The following is a 17858-nucleotide window of genomic DNA, read 5'->3' as shown; positions in this document are numbered from 1 at the left end:
TAAGAGCCTGTGGTATTGGAGATAATATATTACCATGGGTAGAGGATTGGCTAACTAATAGAAAACAGAGAGTTGGGATATGGTGCATTTTTAGTATGGCAAACTATGATTAGTAGTGTACCACGTGGATCTGTGCTGGGGCCACAATTACTTTAGATAGATATTAAATGAAAAGAAAAATGGAACTATAGACCACTGAGTCTGACATCAGTAGGAGTAAGTTGTTGGAGGCAATCCTGAGAGACAGGATTTACATGTATTTAGAGAAGCAAGGACTGATTACGGATAGTCAGATGGCTTTGTGCATGGGAACGTGAGTCTCATAATTGAGTTTTTTGTGGACGTAACCAAGATGATAGATAAGGGCAGAGTGGTAGACATTGTCTACATGGGCCTGAAATGTTGACTGTCCTGCCCATCTGATACTGCCTGACCTGCTATGTTCCTGTAGCTCCACACTGTATTGGTCCTGGTAGAGAGTTGTTTTTTGGACTGGAGGGCCGTGGCCAGTGCTGTTCCCTAGGACTTGGTGCTGGGTCCACTGTTGTCGTCATTTATGTAAATGATTTGGATGAGAATACAGGAAATCTGGTTAGTAACTTCGTGGATGACACCCAAATGGGTTGAATAGTGTATGGTGAAGAAGGGTACCTAAGAATACAGTGGGATCTTGACCAGTTGGGCCATTGGGACACTGGGCCAATGAGTGGCAAATGGGGTTTAATTTAGATAAATATGAGGTGTTGTTTTTTGGTAAGACAAGCTAGGGCAGGACTTACACAATTAATGTTAGGAACCTGAGGAATGTTTTTGAATAGACCTCTAGGGGTTTAGGTTAATAGTTCCTTGAAAATGGCATCACAGTGTCATAAAGAAGGCATTTGACACATTTGACAGAGCATTGAAGGCATGAGTTGGGATGTCATGTTGCAGCTGTACAAGACATTGGTGAGGCCACTTTTGGATGACTGTGTACAGTTCTGATTCTACTATAGAATGGATATTACTAAGTTTGATAGTGTATACAAAAGATTTACAAGAATGTTACTGGGACTAGAAGGCTTGAAATATAAGGAGAACTGGATAGGCTGGGAGCTTTTCCCCTGGAGCATAGGAGGTTGAGGGAATTATAGAGAATTATTAAATGATAAGAGGCATAGATAAGGTAAATTGCAAAGGTCTTTTCCCTAGGGCAGGGGAGTTCAAAACTAGAGGGCATAGGTTTAAGTTGACAAGGGAAAAATTTAAAAGGGACCTGAGGGGGCAACTTTTTCATGCAGAGCGAATGTGGAATGAACTGCGAGAAGAAGTGGCAGGTGCAGGCACAGTTATAACATTTAAAAGGCTTGGACAGGTATATGAGTGGGAAACGTCTAGAGGGATAAAGGCAAAACACATGCAAATAGGACTAGTTTAGTTTGGGAAACCTGGTCGGCACTTCTGAGTTGGACCAACAGATCTGCTACCATGCTGTATGAGTATATGACTCACTAATGATTTGGATGAGGAAAATGGATACACTATACTAGTTTGAGGATGACACAAAAATAAGTGGGAAGGTAAGTGATGAGGATGACATAAAGGTTCTGCGTAGGGATATATAGACTGGTTAACTGAATAGGAGAAAAACTTGGCAGATGGAATATAATGTGGGTTATGTACTTTGGCGGGAAGAATAGAGAAACTAAATATTACTTAAATGGAGAAAGACTGCAGAAAGCTGCAGAACAAAGGAATGAGATATCGAATATGAGATATATAGAATGAACTATGAGAGGCCACCTTATTGAAACATACATGATTGTAATGAGGCCAGTCAAGTAGTCCTCATAGAGTATGAGTTCCCTGATTGGGGCTGTTAATCTGGTCCAATCAGTAAGCTCTGGGTGACAGATTGTATCAGGAGTCTCAGAAGTTCTGTTCACTCAGAGTTGGCTCTGAGGGACCCGGATCAGTGTCAAGGACGCTCCATGCTTAAACAAGAAGTGACATGGTGATGGGATACCAGCCTGCAAGGAGTTAGTTTGACAAAATTCAGAGAGGACTTCATAAGATGGATAAAGAAAAGTTGATCCCCCTTGAGGATGAGAGTAGGATCAGAAGGCATAATAAGAGACTGCACATTTAAGGAAGAGACGGATTTAATCTCCAGGAGGGTTGTGAATCTGTGGACTACTTTGCCACAGAAGGCTGTTGCTGCTCGATTACTAGGTTATAGAGAAAAAGCAGGAAAGTGGATTTGGAGATTATCAGATCAGCCATAATTTTCATTGATTGGTACAGTTTACCTGATTTATTTATGCAAGCAACAGTTATGAGATTGGCAAGGCCATGTTGTCTGCTATTTACCAATAATATTAACAGTACCGTGGTTACTGCTGAATTATTTTCACTTCTAATTAAAGAGAATTAGGGACTGGGAGGTAAAGATTATTGGAAATTCTGGGTGACATGCTGTAAATGCTGCTTTACTCTGTACCATGCAAATACTTGTACTCATAACTGGAGGCTAATAGCGCTTAAACAGTGTAATATGAAACATAGGAAGGTACAGAATTATGTTGCCAATGTATGACTTTCTGAACTGCATGTTATTGACTTCCCTTTCAGGATACTCCACCTGGGTTGGTTATACATTACCACTGAAAGGCCAGAGAAGAGATGTTAGTTCCAAATATGCCCTGGGAGCATACAGACAACAATAAGTCTTTTAAATAAATCTGTTGCATTGTGTTTAAATGATAGCGCCGTGAATTAGGATTTGGACTCTGTATGTGAGAAAATACGTAATTAATTTTTTAAAGTGGTACCGTTTCATTCTTTTCCTTCCATGACTTTCCAAAAGACTCTCAACTATTGAGACACTGGCCTGGATTTTTTCTAGTGTTGTCAAAATGTTTTTGTGGCCTTAATCAGTAATAACATGATGATACCAGATGCTACATTTTCTGTTTTTTTTTAATATTTCATTTATTATAATCTAATGTATGAAATGGAATCCTGGGTGCCTTAAGTGCCCTGTTTAAAATGATACTGAGTTTAAAAGATTAGTTGTCTTCAAAGTTGTGTTAAGACCTCTTTGCATTTTCAAACAAAATGTTTGCATATGTGTCAGCTACTCTGTCACCTGCCTATTATCCGTTAATAAGAAATTATATTGATTTCCCCTTCAGATTGGACAAGATGATCTACCTTAAATAAAAACACAAAATGCTGGGAAAGACATTGGCAAGAATTGTGAGGTGATACATTTTGGTACAAAGAACATGGAGAGACAGCATGAAATAAAGAGTACTGTGCTCAAGGGTGTGCAGAAGCAGACATGCATGAGTTACTAAAGATGGCAGTACAAATATATAGAGCAGTTAACAAAGCATACAATATCCAAAGTTACATCAATAAGGGCATAGCAAACATAAGCAGAGAAGTAATGCTGAAATTACATAGGACATTATTTAGACCTCAGTACAGTTCTGGACACCACACTTCAGGAAGAAACACACTAATACATTGGAGAGAGTGCAGAAAAAGACTACAACAATGATTCCAAGGACAAGAAATGTCAATTCTGTGGATAGATTGGAGATGTTAGCACTGTTTTCTGTAGAGAGGAGAAGGCTAAGAGGAAATTTAATTGAATTTTTCAAAACCATGAGGGGCCTAAACAGAGTGGGTAAGGAGAAACTATTCTTGTTCTTTACAGGATCGAGAACCAGAGAGCACAGATTTAAGGTGGGGGGGAGGTGGGATTATGGGAACTGCAGATGCTGGAGAATCCGAGATAACAAAGTGTGGAGCTGGATGAGCACAGCAGGCCAAGCAGCATCTTAGGAGCACAGAAGCTGACGTTTTGAGCCTAGACCCTTCATCAGAAGGGTCTAGGCCCGAAACATTAGCTTTTATGCTCCTAAGATGCTGTTTGGCCTGCTGTGTTCATCCAGCACCACACTTTGGCACAGATTTAAAATATCTTGCAAAAGAAACAAATTCAAGATAACTAAAAAGCTTGTTGGAGTGGTTGGGGCCTGGAATGCAGTGCCTGGAAGTGTGGTGGAGGCAGTTCAATTGAGGCATTCACCATGACACTGGATGATTAGTAAAATAGAAACAATTTGCAGGGTCACTGGAAAAATTCAGGAGACTAGCACCAATGAAAAGATTCAGTGGATCAGTGCAGACACGATAGGCCAAATAGCCTCCTTCTAGTTCATACCAGTGTGGAAATGCTGTCATTGATATTGAGTTGGGAGTCAGAGAGAGTATAAATTAGATGGGGTGATGGTAGTAACTGAACCTCAACCACTTTCTCACCTCTGCCTGAAGTAAGTTCTGGTCAGAAAGATCATGGTCAACCATCCTGACATGCTGCCAATTGAAGCTGTTAAGTGGTCAGCCCTTTTTAAAGACCTCATCCCAGTGCTACTGTTATGAACCTAGTTTCATTTAGGCCTGTCTCCATGCAGCAGTACAGCAGCTAGAATCCTGTGGTCACCTTTGTATTTTGGGGGTGGCGGGCTGGGTGGGGTGGTGCGGGGAGGCGGGGGGGCTTTCCTCACTCAAAGGCAGTCAGTCTGTGATCAAGGAACTAATCATCAAGAAGGGAGAAGGCGATGCTGGGAGCCATCCCACTCTCTTGAATCTGACCTGTTTGCTCCCATCTTTCTATGACCCCCAGAGATAATGGGAACTGCAGATGCTAGAGAATCCAAGATAACAAAGTGTGGGGCTGGATGAACACAGCAGGCCAAGCAGCATCTTATGAGCACAAAAGTTGACATTTCGGGCCTAGATCCTTCATCAGAAAAGGGGGATGGGGAGACGATTCTGAAATAAATAGGAAGAGAGGGGGAGGTGGACTGAAGATGGATAGAGGAGAAGATAGGTGGAGAGGAGAGTATGGGTGTGGAGGTGGGAGGTAGGGAGGGGATAGGTCATTCCGGGGAGGACGGACAGGTCAAGGGGGCGGGATGAGGTTAGTAGGTGGGAAATGGAGGTACGGCTTGAGGTGGGAGGAGGGGATAGGTGAGAGGAAGAACAGGTTAGGCAGGCAGGGACGAGCTGGGCTGGTTTTGGGATGCAGTGGGAGGAGGGGAGATTTTGAAGCTGGAGAAATCCACATTGATGCAGCAACTCATATTCTACTTGGGAACCCTGCAGCCCAATGGTATCAATGTGGATTTCACCAGCTTCAAAATGATCACCATGTCACCATTGTTGATTGTCAAGAAAGCCATTTGGTTCACTCACGTCCTTTAGGGAAGGAAATCTGCCATCTGTACCTCTTCTGGTCTACATGTGACTCCAGACCCATAACAATGTTGTTGAATCTTTATTGCCTTCTGGGCAATTAGGAGTCGGGCAATAAATGCTGACCTAGCCAGCACTGCTCACACTCTATGAACAAATAAAAAAATGATTCTGGCCTGTTTACTATTGCTGTAATACTCGATTTCCCTCCTTTTGTCTTCTCCATCTCTCAGTGGAAGGGAATAACATTGGGAACAGACCTTTAAAACACAAGGTGCACTGAGGAAACTCCAGTCAGGGTCATCTTCTTGGGCTGAAATATTGTCCAGCCACACTTTGAGCAGGAGACCTGCCAATGAGAAAATTTACAAAGGTTAAAGCAAAATCTCCTTTTAATTGAATATTATTCTCAAATTTTTAGTGGATCAAATTCCTCAGTGTCCACTATTTTGTGGATACTGCAATTTAGAGGCACTAATTTTTATATTGATTTTCTGATGCATTTAATTCTTTGATCTTACTATTATTAAAGCAAAGATACATAACAAGTTCATGCCTAAGCTCTACAATATTGGAGGAACTAGATTTCTGCAGCAGTATCCAGGGTTCCTTAGTTTCAGAAATATTGTATATAGATTTATTGGTGGATTCAGGAAGTTGTCAGCACTACAGTATAGGGTGTGGACAGAACATATTATAAAAAGAGGGGAAGGATGAGGTGTTTCAACTCTGGCAGCAATACAAAGAGATCTCTTTGAATTATCTGTACTGGCTAACACAGGCGTCTGCAACTAACAGCTCCAGAGTCGCGTGCAGCTTTTACTAACTCATTTGCAATTGCCAAATGTTTCCAGATGGATTGCATTAACATGAAATAAAAAGCCTAACAAAACTATGTTGAGAAAACAAGGAGCTATGTTTTTATTGTGATGATTAAAAAGCAAATCATTATGCTGCATTTTATGTTTTCAAATTATTATTTTAACAAAAATAAATAGTTCTATAAATATACCCACTTAAGTCATATCATTATTATTTGGTTATTGATAATGATTTTGATTTGAAGAACAGGTTTTATGATTATGACCATTATTGCTTCTATTGTAGTTGAGTGGAGTTATTATTTTGAATGTGCTGTTAAAAGATTTTTAAACATCATTAGAATCAACAGGTAAGAAAAGTCTTAACTGTATGCATCTTAGGTTAAAGGTTTCTTAAGAAAAAATTACAGTGAAATTGTCCAAAACTACAATAGTTCAGAATTAGATCTATTCTAAATTTAGTTTTATCTTTCTCAATGAGATCCACAAATCATTATGGCTTCTTATATTTTACCCCGAATTGTTAAGCTCCCAAGTAAGGAAAGTATTCTGCAGAAGTCTTAATTGAAGAAGGCCTTCTAAAGCCGTGCCCCTGTGAAAGGGAGAAAGTAATAAAAACAGATTGCATTAGAGTGAGGCATTTTCTAATTGTATCAGAGCAGGCGTGTTTGGATAAAACCCTGGAGAGGTTATTTGAAGCTGAGAATATCTATGCTCAATAATATGAGAACTGCAGGAAGAGACCATCAGGTTTTCCAGAATGGGAGTGGAAGTGACCATTAAACCTATGGAGAGGTTGGAGAAGGTAATCTTTTGCCCGAGTGACCACTGTACAAGGGGAGATTTTGAAACTGGTGAAGTCCACATTGATACCGTTAGGCTGCAAGGTTCCCAGGTGGAATATGAGTTGCTGTTCCTGCAACCGTCGGGTGGCATCATTGTGGCACTGCAGGAGGCCCATGATGGACATGTCATCTAGAGAATGGGAGGGGGAGTGGAAATGGTTTGCGACTGGGAGGTGCAGTTGTTTATTGCGAACTGAACGGAGGTGTTCTGCAAAGCGGTCTCCAAGCCTCCGCTTGGTTTCCCCAATGTAGAGGAAGCCACACCGGGTACAGTGGATGCAGTATACCACATTGGCAGATGTGCAGGTGAACCTCTGCTTAATGTGGAATGTCATCTTGGGGCCTGGGATAGGGGTGAGGGAGGAGGTGTGGAGGCAAGTGTAGCATTTCCTGCGGTTGCAGGGGAAGGTGCCGGGTGTAGTGGGGTTGGAGGGCAGTGTGGAGCGAACAAGGGAGTCACGGAGAGAGTGGTCTCTCCGGAAAGCAGACAGGGGTGGGGATGGAAAAATGTCTTGGGTGGTGGGGTCGGATTGTAAATGGCGGAAGTGTCGGAGGATGATGCGTTGTATCCGGAGGTTGGTAGGGTGGTGTGTGAGAATGAGGGGGATCCTCTTAGGGCGGTTGTGGCGGGGGCAGGGTATGAAGGATGTGTTGCGGGAAATACGGGAGACGCGGTCAAGGGCGTTCTCGATCACTGTGGGGGGAAAGTTGCAGTCCTTGAAGAACTTGGACATCTGGGATGTGCGGGAGTGGAATGTCTTATCGTGGGAGCAGATGCGGCGGAGGCGGAGGAATTGGGAATAGGGGATGGAATTTTTGCAGGAGGTTGGGTGGGAGGAGGTGTATTCTAGGTAGCTGTGGGAGTCGCTGGGCTTGAAATGGACATCAGTTACAAGCTGGTTGCCTGAGATGGAGACTGAGAGGTCCAGGAAGGTGAGGGATGTGCTGGAGATGGCCCAGGTGAACTGAAGGTTGGGGTGGAAGGTGTTGGTGAAGTGGATGAACTGTTCGAGCTCCTCTGGGGAGCAAGAGGCGGCGCCGATACAGTCATCAATGTACCGGAGGAAGAGTTGGGGTTTGGAGCCTGTGTAGGTGCGGAAGAGGGACTGTTCCACGTAACCTACAAAGAGGCAGGCATAGCTGGGGCCCATGCGGGTGCCCATGGCCACCCCCTTAGTCTGTAGGAAGTGGGAGGAGTCAAAAGAGAAGTTGTTGAGGGTGAGGACGAGTTCAGCTAGGCGGATGAGGGTGCCGGTGGAGGGGGACTGGTCGGGCCTGCGGGACAAGTAGAAGCGGAGGGCCTTGAGGCCATCTGCATGCGGATTGCAGGTGTATAGCTTCTTCCTGTCCCGCAGGCCTGACCAGTCCCCCTCCACCGACACCCTCATCCGCCTAGCTGAACTCGTCCTCACCCTCAACAACTTCTCTTTTGACTCCTCCCACTTCCTACAGACTAAGGGGGTGGCCATGGGCACCCGCATGGGCCCCAGCTATGCCTGCCTCTTTGTAGGTTACGTGGAACAGTCCCTCTTCTGCACCAACACAGGCCCCAAACCCCACCTCTTCCTCCGGTACATTGGTGACTGTATTGGCACCGCCTCTTTCTCCCCAGAGGAGCTCGAACAGTTCATCCACTTCACCAACACCTTCCACCCCAACCTTCAGTTCACCTGGGCCATCTCCAGCACATCCCTCACCTTCCTGGACCTCTCAGTCTCCATCTCAGGCAACCAGCTTGTAACTGATGTCCATTTCAAGCCCACCGACTCCCACAGCTACCTAGAATACACCTCCTCCCACCCAACCTCCTGCAAAAATTCCATCCCCTATTCCCAATTCCTCCGACTCCGCCGCATCTGCTCCCACGATAAGACATTCCACTCCCGCACATCCCAGATGTCCAAGTTCTTCAAGGACCGCAACTTTCCCCCCACAGTGATCGAGAACGCCCTTGACCGCGTCTCCCGTATTTCCCGCAACACATCCCTCACACCCCGCCCCCTCCACAACCACCCAAAGAGGATACCCCTCGTTCTCACACACCACCCTACCAACCTCCGGATACAACGCATCATCCTCCGACACTTCCGCCATTTACAATCCGACCCCACCACCCAAGACATTTTCCCATCCCCACCCCTGTCTGCTTTCCGGAGAGACCACTCTCTCTGTGACTCCCTTGTTCGCTCCACACTGCCCTCCAACCCCACTACACCCGGCACCTTCCCCTGCAACCGCAGGAAATGCTACACTTGCCCCCACACCTCCTCCCTCACCCCTATCCCAGGCCCCAAGATGACATTCCACATTAAGCAGAGGTTCACCTGCACATCTGCCAATGTGGTATACTGCATCCACTGTACCCGGTGTGGCTTCCTCTACATTGGGGAAACCAAGCGGAGGCTTGGAGACCACTTTGCAGAACACCTCCACTCAGTTCGCAACAAACAACTGCACCTCCCAGTCGCAAACCATTTCCACTCCCCCTCCCATTCTCTAGATGACATGTCCATCATGGGCCTCTTGCAGTGCCACAATGATGCCACCCGAAGGTTGCAGGAACAGCAACTCATATTCCGCCTGGGAACCCTGCAGCCATATGGTATCAATGTGGACTTCACCAGTTTCAAAATCTCCCCTTACCCCACCGCATCCCAAAACCAGCCCAGTTCGTCCCCTCCCCCCACTGCACCACACTACCAGCCCAGCTCTTCCCCTCCACCCACTGCATTCCAAAACCAGTCCAGCCTGTCTCTGCCTCCCTAACCTGTTCTTCCTCTCACCCATCCCTTCCTCCCACCCCAAGCCGCACCTCCATCTCCTACCTACAACCTCATCCCACCTCCTTGACCTGTCCGTCTTCCCTGGACTGACCTATCCCCTCCCTACCTCCCCACCTATACTCTCTCCACCTATCTTCTTTTCTCTCCATCTTCGGTCCGCGTCCCCCTCTCTCCCTATTTATTCCAGTTCCCTCTCCCCATCCCCCATCTGATGAAGGGTCTAGGCCCGAAACGTCAGCTTTTGTGCTCCTGAGATGCTGCTTGGCCTGCTGTGTTCATCCAGCCTCACATTTTATTATCTTGGAATTCTCCAGCATCTGCAGTTCCCATTATCACTGTACAAGGTTTGCTTTTAGGCACTGTTCGTGGATGTTTTGGACATCTATAAAGGAGTAATTTATGGGATTAATGCCATTATAAATTATAGTGTCATCAAAATCTTAGCGTAACTAATAAAGTCTGCTTTATTCAATTTGCTTTTCGTTTTGCTTAATAAGCTTTTTTTTGTTAAAACCAAATCTGCAACATTGCACGTTTGTATCTGAGGATGAGCAAAAAGGAACCCCAGCAAAACTGAAGTCAATAAGGATCAGGTGAAAAACTCTCCAGTCATACTTGGCATAAAAGGAAGCTAGTTATGGTTTTCGGTGTCTTTTGTCTCAGCTCTAAGACATTGCTGCAAGAGTTCTTCAGGGTAGTGTATTAGGCCCAACCATCTTCGGCTGCTTCATCAATGACCTTCCTTCCATCATAATGTCAGAAATTGAGATGTCTGATGATTGTATAATGTTGTGACTGAAGAAATCCATATCCAAATGTAGCAAAACCCATACAGTGCCCAGACTGAGAAATATAAGTGGTGAATGAAATCTGTACTCCAGAAGTAACAGCCAATGATTGCCTCCAAAAGACAGAATCTAACGATTGCTTCTTGAAACTTAACAGCCTTGCCATAAGTAGATTCTCCACTATCAATATCCTGATGCTACTATTGACTAGAAATTGAATTAGCCATATAAATAGTGTGGGTATAAAAGCGCGACAGTGGCTTGGAACACTGCAGGAAGTAATTCACTACCTGACTCCCAAAAGCTTGTTCATCATCTGCAAGGCATAAGTTAGGATTGTTTTTGAATATTCCCACTTACTTGAATGAGTGCAACTTCAACAACGAGAAGCTTGATAGTGGACTGAAAGTTTGATGGGGAAAAAGCAGCCTGCTTGGTTGGTGCCATATTCACAAACATTCACTCAGTCTATCTCATATACATAATAGCCTCACTATATACTATCCTCAAAATACATCACAGGAATTTAACAAGACTTCTTCAGCAGCACCTCCCAAGCCTGTGATCCTGTACTATCTGGAAGAACAAGGTCAGTAGATATGTGGGAACATCACGACCTTCCAAGTTCTCTTCTAAGTTTCACAACATCCTGACTTGGAAGTGCATCATTGTTCTTCCACTGTCACTGGATCAAAATCCTAGACCTCAATCCCTAACAGCATTGTGCATGTCCCTACTCCAAATATGCTGCTGCAATTCAGGAGGCAGCTTAACGCTACTTTCTTAAGGTCAAAAAGGAATGGGCAATAGCACACTATGAATGAACATATTAATAAGAAAGAAATAGCATCCAGTACTCTGAACAAGACAGTCTTTAGTTTGCAATAAGGAGAGGTAATGGTTGATAGTATTATTGTCGGATTGTTAATCCAGAGACCTAGATAATGTCCTGGCGTCCTGGCTTCGAAGCCTACCATGGTAGATTGTGGAATTTGAATTCACTAAATATCTGGCATTAAGGTTCTAATCATGACCATGAAGACCATTGTTGATTGTTGGAAAAACCCTTCTAGTTCACTAATGTCCTTTTTGGGAGGGAAACTGCCATCCTTACCTGGTCTGGCCTACATGTAACTCCAGATTCACAGCAGTGCGGCTGGTTGACCATTAACTGCCCTTGTGGGCAATTAGGGATGGGCAATAAATGACCTAGCAGTGACTCCCTAATCCTGTGAATGAATATTTTTTTAAATTAGAGGCGATGTAGCAGATAGTTCTTAAACATTGACTTTCACAGCTCACTAGCTCGCTAACCCAGGCTAGTATGCATGAGTACCTCAGCCTGGTAGGACACAGGAGACCCGCATGCACAGGGCTAAAATTTGTTTTAAACCTCTGTCCCTGTGTATTCTTGACAACGGGTAATTTCAAAAATGTGTCCTGCCTGGATTGTTTTGTGTTCTCCCATGTTCACAGACTGAGATTCTCCCAGGAGATTATAGTTTTTAAACTTGTAGCACTTTTGTCCCTTTTCAAACACATTGAACATCTTCAGATGTCACATTTCAGCTTCCTCTCTGGACAGCAATGAAAATTACATCCATAGTCCTTATTTGGCTGTATTGCCCCTTCTTAAAAATCACATATTGTAACTAAAAGTACAATCCATCCATAGGTAATCTGGATTGTTATGTGGTCATGACCATACTTATCCTTTAGCTCTGCCCTCTATTTTTAATCTCCTCACTCTTCAATTATTCTTTCATTGTCATTTCTGTCTCTAATTTTCCTGTTGCAGCTTTCAAATTCTGATTTCCCCTGTACCAAGGCCACTGCAGTACTCACCTTTTAAAATGGGGCACATTGATAATCCAGGTAATTGAAATCTTGTTAGTTCACGGTCTTTGGTAGTGAAAATCCTGACAAATAAAATTAGCACATATATAGATAAAAGGAAAGTACAAAGAAGTATTCAGTTTGAATGTCAAAAGAGGTAATTGGGTTTGACATGCCAATGAATGTTCTACAACATCAAAGACCCCTACTACCTAGATGGACAAAGCCAGGAAACACGATGGAACGGCACTGTGTGCGGCCTGTGTCCCTGCTGACCTGTAACTCATTTACTATGCTTCCCTTCTCAATGGCACTGTAGGTTTGCCTACACAGTTGAGTGCACTGGTTCCAGAAGGTAGCTTTTCACAATCACCATCTAGGGATGGACAGCAAATGCAGGATGTGTCACTGATCCCAACATCTCATGGAAGAATATAAGAAATGAATATGTCATGCAAAATCTGATTATGAAGTACGTTGCTAAACAATTATTTCATCTACTCAAAAGTCCATTAGTTCATATGAGCTACACCAGTTCATGGGACCTTGACCAGGAAGCAGTAATGTTTGCATTTGCATTCAGCGCCACTTATCTACAGCAACATTACACCAGGCTTTCCTATTGGCTCTCTTGACAGAATTAAACTTAATGGGAGACAAGAGATGTAAGTATTTAAATTCGGACTGAGGATTTCAGTCACCAATTCCATGCACATGAACAATAATCAACCCCTCCATGACCTTCTCCCCCACCCCTCTCTCTCTCTCTCTCTCATTCTCCCACTCATTAATACTCACTCAATTATGCTTTTCACGCACTCAATATATTACAAATGCACAATCAACCCATGCCCTCCCTCACTACATTCTCAACTTCACTCATCTTTCTCTCTTCCCCCTCTTTCCCCCCGACACCCCTCCTCTTCACCCTCTCTCCTCTTACCCTCCCCATCTCTCCCCCTTTGTCTCCCACGCCATCCATTATCCCCCCATCCCCACTTTGCCGTCTATCAGTGGTAACTGGCTGGCAGCAGGCTGATGAATGGACTGATCAACCTACAGTAAGCCGTGTCATCAATTATTTGCCATTTCAGTGGATAAAAAGTCACTTGACTCAACATGAGCAAAGGTTATATTTAATTTAAATGAGTTGTATTTTTAAAATTGTTAAATGGATTATAATGTATTTTTACAGCTTTTTTCCTGGTTGTTCAGAATTATGGGTCATGCAGAAAAGTGGAGGTAAGGCTGCAATCAGATTAGCCTTGATTTTATTTGAATGTGGAGCAGAATTGAAGGGTGAACTTGATCACTTGTACTGTTTCTTATACAAGAATATTAAAAAGGAGTGTAAATCCATAATATACAAAATAAAGTCCTGCACATTTGATTTTTCAGAAGTGGAGCCTTGTACAGAGAATCCCAACTATTAGAGAAGGAATTCTTGTTCTTCAACATTCAATACATTAATGGTAAGGTCCTGGGGAGTGTTGCTGAACAAAGAGACCTTGGACTGCTAGGTCATAGTTCCTTGAAAGTAGAGTCCCAGGTAGGCAGGGTAGTGAAGTAGGCATTTGGAATGCTTGCTTTTATTGGTCAGTGCATTGAGTTTTGGAGTTTGGAGATCATGTTGCAGCTGTAAATGATATTGGTTAGGTCGCTTTTAGAAAACTGGGCTCAATTCTAATCTCAGAGATAGTAGGAACTGCAGATGCTGGAGAATCTGAGATAACAAGGTGTAGAGCTGGATGAACACAGCAGGACCAAGCAGCATCAGAGGGGCAGGAAGGCTGATGTTTCGGGCCTTGACCCTCCTTCAGAAATGGGTTTCTGAAGAAGTGTCTAAGGCCAATCTCCGAGCTTTTGTGCTCCTGAGATGCTGCTTGGCCTGCTGTGTTCATCCAGCCTCACATTTTATTATCTTGGAATCTCCAGCATCTGCAGTTCCCATTATCTCTCATCAGCTTTCCTGCTCCTTTGATGCTGCTTGGCCTGCTGTGTTCGTCTAGCTCTACACCTTGTTATCTCAATTCTAGTCTCCTTGTTATAGGAAGTCTGTTGAGAAACTTGAATGGGTTCAGAAAAGATTTACAAGGATATTGCCAGGGTTGGAGGATATGAGCTGTGCAGAGTGGCTGAATAGGCTGAGTCTTTTCCCTAGGGTGGGGGAGTCCAAAACTAGAGGGCATAAGTTCAACGTGAGGGAGCAAGATATGAAAGGGACCTAATGGGTAGCTTTTCATGCAGATGGTGATGCATGTCTGGAATGTCTATGGCTCAGAATACTTGCTCAGAATACTTTTATTAACCATCTTGGATGTGAGTTTGCTCGCTGAGCTGGAAGGTTAGTTTTCAGGTTTAGATGTCTATCACCAACCCAAGGAAACCTAAACAGATAAATAGAAAGCGGGACATAACACCAACGCTTCGTCGGAGGCTCACTGATGATGTTACCTAGAATGGTGACAAAACGTCTGAAAACTAACCTTCCAGCTCAGCGAGCAAACTCACATCCAGAAACTCAACCTGAGCTACAAATCTTCTCAAAACTCGCTATTAACAATCCTGCTCATAGTTTAATATACTCACAGGAGATTACAATTCAGCTTGCAATATGTTTCTCCCTTTGAATCTTCCTTGACACTTTGAGAATTGTGGCATTTTATCCGGGTATTTCTCTCTAGGCGGTCACTGATTTTTTCAGATGCAGTCAGTTGTTTTCCTGTCGCAATTCTCAGTTTAAGAAAAATGCCAGAATTAAAAGTTCGGTATGTTTGTAGGTGATCTAGTGTTATGATTCATAGGCAATGACATTGTATGTGAAAATAGTGCATTGTGCCATAGACATTTGGCAACTTGCCAAGCATATGGCTCCCAAAAGTGTTTTTTTTAATTCATTTTGTGGGATGTGGATGTCGCTTGCTGGCCAGTATTTATTGCCCCTGCCTAATTGCCCTTGAGAAGGTGGTGCTGAGCTGCCTTCTTGAACCAGTGCAGTCCACCTGCTGTGAGTTGACCCAAAATACCATTAGGGAAGGAATTCCAGGATTTTGAGCCAGCAACAGTAAAGGAATGACAATATATTTCCAAGTCAGGATGGTGAGTGGCTTGGAGGAGATCTTGGTGGTGTTCCCATATATCTGCCGCCCTCGTTTTTCTGAATGGAAGTGGTTTTGGGATTGGATGGTGCTGGCTGAGGATCTTTGGTGAATTACTGCAGTGCATCTTGTAGATAGTGCACACTGCTGGTACTGAGCATCAGCGGTGGAGGGAGTAGATGCTTGTGGATGCTATGCCAATCAAGTATTGTTGGGCTTGCTCTCATCCAGGTATTGCACCACCCTCCCAATTTGTGCCTTGTGGATGGGTACAAACTTCAGGGGCTCAGGAGGTGACTTACTGGTATTCCTGGCCTCTGACCTGCTCTTGTGGCCACTGTATTTATTGATTTTTAAAGGCCAGGCAGCTAAAGCAAAAAGGCTAACATGTTGTGAAAGTTCATAGACTCAAAACCTAATATCTAAACAGCATTAGAAAATGTTGTTGCCAATTTCAATTAAACACCCATAATTTTTCAGATGATGAATTGGTTAATATTCTTTCAGAATTGATTTTAAAGTACTTAAACTTCAAACTAAAGAAAATAGATCCATTCCATGATAGCAAGGGCACAGGAATTGAATGCTGCACTCAGTCACACCTCCAGCTTTTAATATCACTGGAGAAAAGTCAGTGGTAGGGTGAAGTTTCAGGTCAGGGTAATATCCGAAACATTGTTATTGTCAGCGAATTAGAAGTTCACCAGTGTGGGAACAGGAAGCTCTCCGTTTCTGTAGGAATTAAATGTCTGTAGTATCTGAAAGAACAAGAGGGCAAAAGCGTTAATAGACATGCAAACTGTATGAGTTTTGACTAGAATGACGTTTGTGTAACGTGTGTGTAGACATTGCTTTTGCAATAGTTTGGATTAGCTTTGATGAGGCAGCGTGAGTGGGACTGTGTGTTGTTGTCTGCAAATGATCAGATATTTTTAGTGGGAAGAGGAAGGATGTAGCCAGTATTATTCTTCCAAAGGCTGATCTGCTGGTGAAGAAAGTGTTTTCTTACTCACACGAACAGAAACAAATTGTTCTTTGCACGTGATCATGCTTCCTGCTGGCTGCCTGGCTGATCCCTACATGGTTTGGGTGTCTTCCTTGCCCAAGATCAGTGTTGCAATTTTTTAAATAAGATGCCGTCAAAACCATAATCAGACAAAGCTTTAGAAACATCAAATTGTTTCAGGCACAAGAACATACTGTTAAGTTTCTACCAGTCTGCTCTGTGAGATCACTGATGGCAACCTGTTGCTTTTATCATTCTTTCTTTTGATTGAGTGTCATTGAAAGGCTAACACTTGTTGCCCATATCTAATCGCTTTGAACATTGTGGTCAGCCACTTTTTGTACATTTGCAGTCTTTTGCAGGAAAACCCAAGGTGTTAGGAGCAGAAAAATCAGATTTTTGACCCAGTTACAGTGAAGGAACTACAATATAGTTACAAATCAAGATAATGCGTGGTTTGGAGGGAAACTTGCCTTATAACAGTTGTCAGTTGCTGTCGTAGAAAAGCCCATAAGTTTTTAGCTGTGACTTCAAAAGTTAGTTTCTTGCTCATATGTCAGAGGTGTACAGCACAGAAAAGGGCCCTTCAGCCCTTTACAACCACCTAATTATTCTACCATTTTGCAGCACTTAGCTCACAGCCTTGTATGCCTTAGCAACACAAGTGTTATTCAAAGTCATTCTCAATTATTATGGGGGTTTCTGCCTCTACCACCCTTACAGCCAGTGAGTTCCAAATTCCCACCACCCTCTAGGTGAAAAATAAATCCTCACTTCCCCTCAAAGCCCCTTCAATTTCCCACAATCCAGCCAGATACCTCTGCTCCTCATTAAAAACACTCAGACACAGGGAACTGCTGAGAGCAACATCACAACTGTCAGGACAATGAATATTTTCTAATAGTGCAATACTGCTGCCAAAACCTGGCTGCAGTTTATAACTTTGTGAAATCTTGCCATTTTACATAATTACAGAATCCACTCATTTTGTCTTCTTTAGCTCATTGCACGTAGGAGAAGATGAAAAACTAGCTTGTCGTAGCAAGCGTGGCAGATAAGTTAATAAAAACAAAGTGAAGGAGAAACTCAGCAAGTCTTGCAGCACATGTGGAGACAGAAGAAGAGTTAACATTTCAAGTTAGATATGACTCTTCTTTGCAACTGAAAGGGATTGGAAAATAATGTTTTTTATGCTGTTAGCAAATGGGGATGAGGAACAAGTGGAACAGATGATCAGGGTGCCCAAAGCAAAAGACAAAAAGTTCTTACAAATGCCAAATAAATTATTTGACACTGAAATTTCCTTCGGACAATTTGCGATAAATGCCAGCAATGCTCACATTCCATGAATTGAAAAAAAACAATACAAGAAAGTTGTGGCATTCACAACTACAGGAGAGTGCAGCATACAGAGTGTGGACAGGTAATAAGATG

Source organism: Stegostoma tigrinum, chromosome 4 (assembly GCF_030684315.1).
Source record: "Stegostoma tigrinum isolate sSteTig4 chromosome 4, sSteTig4.hap1, whole genome shotgun sequence".
In the NCBI taxonomy this organism is placed as follows: Eukaryota; Metazoa; Chordata; class Chondrichthyes; order Orectolobiformes; family Stegostomatidae; genus Stegostoma; species Stegostoma tigrinum.
This window is presented reverse-complemented; position numbering follows the sequence as displayed.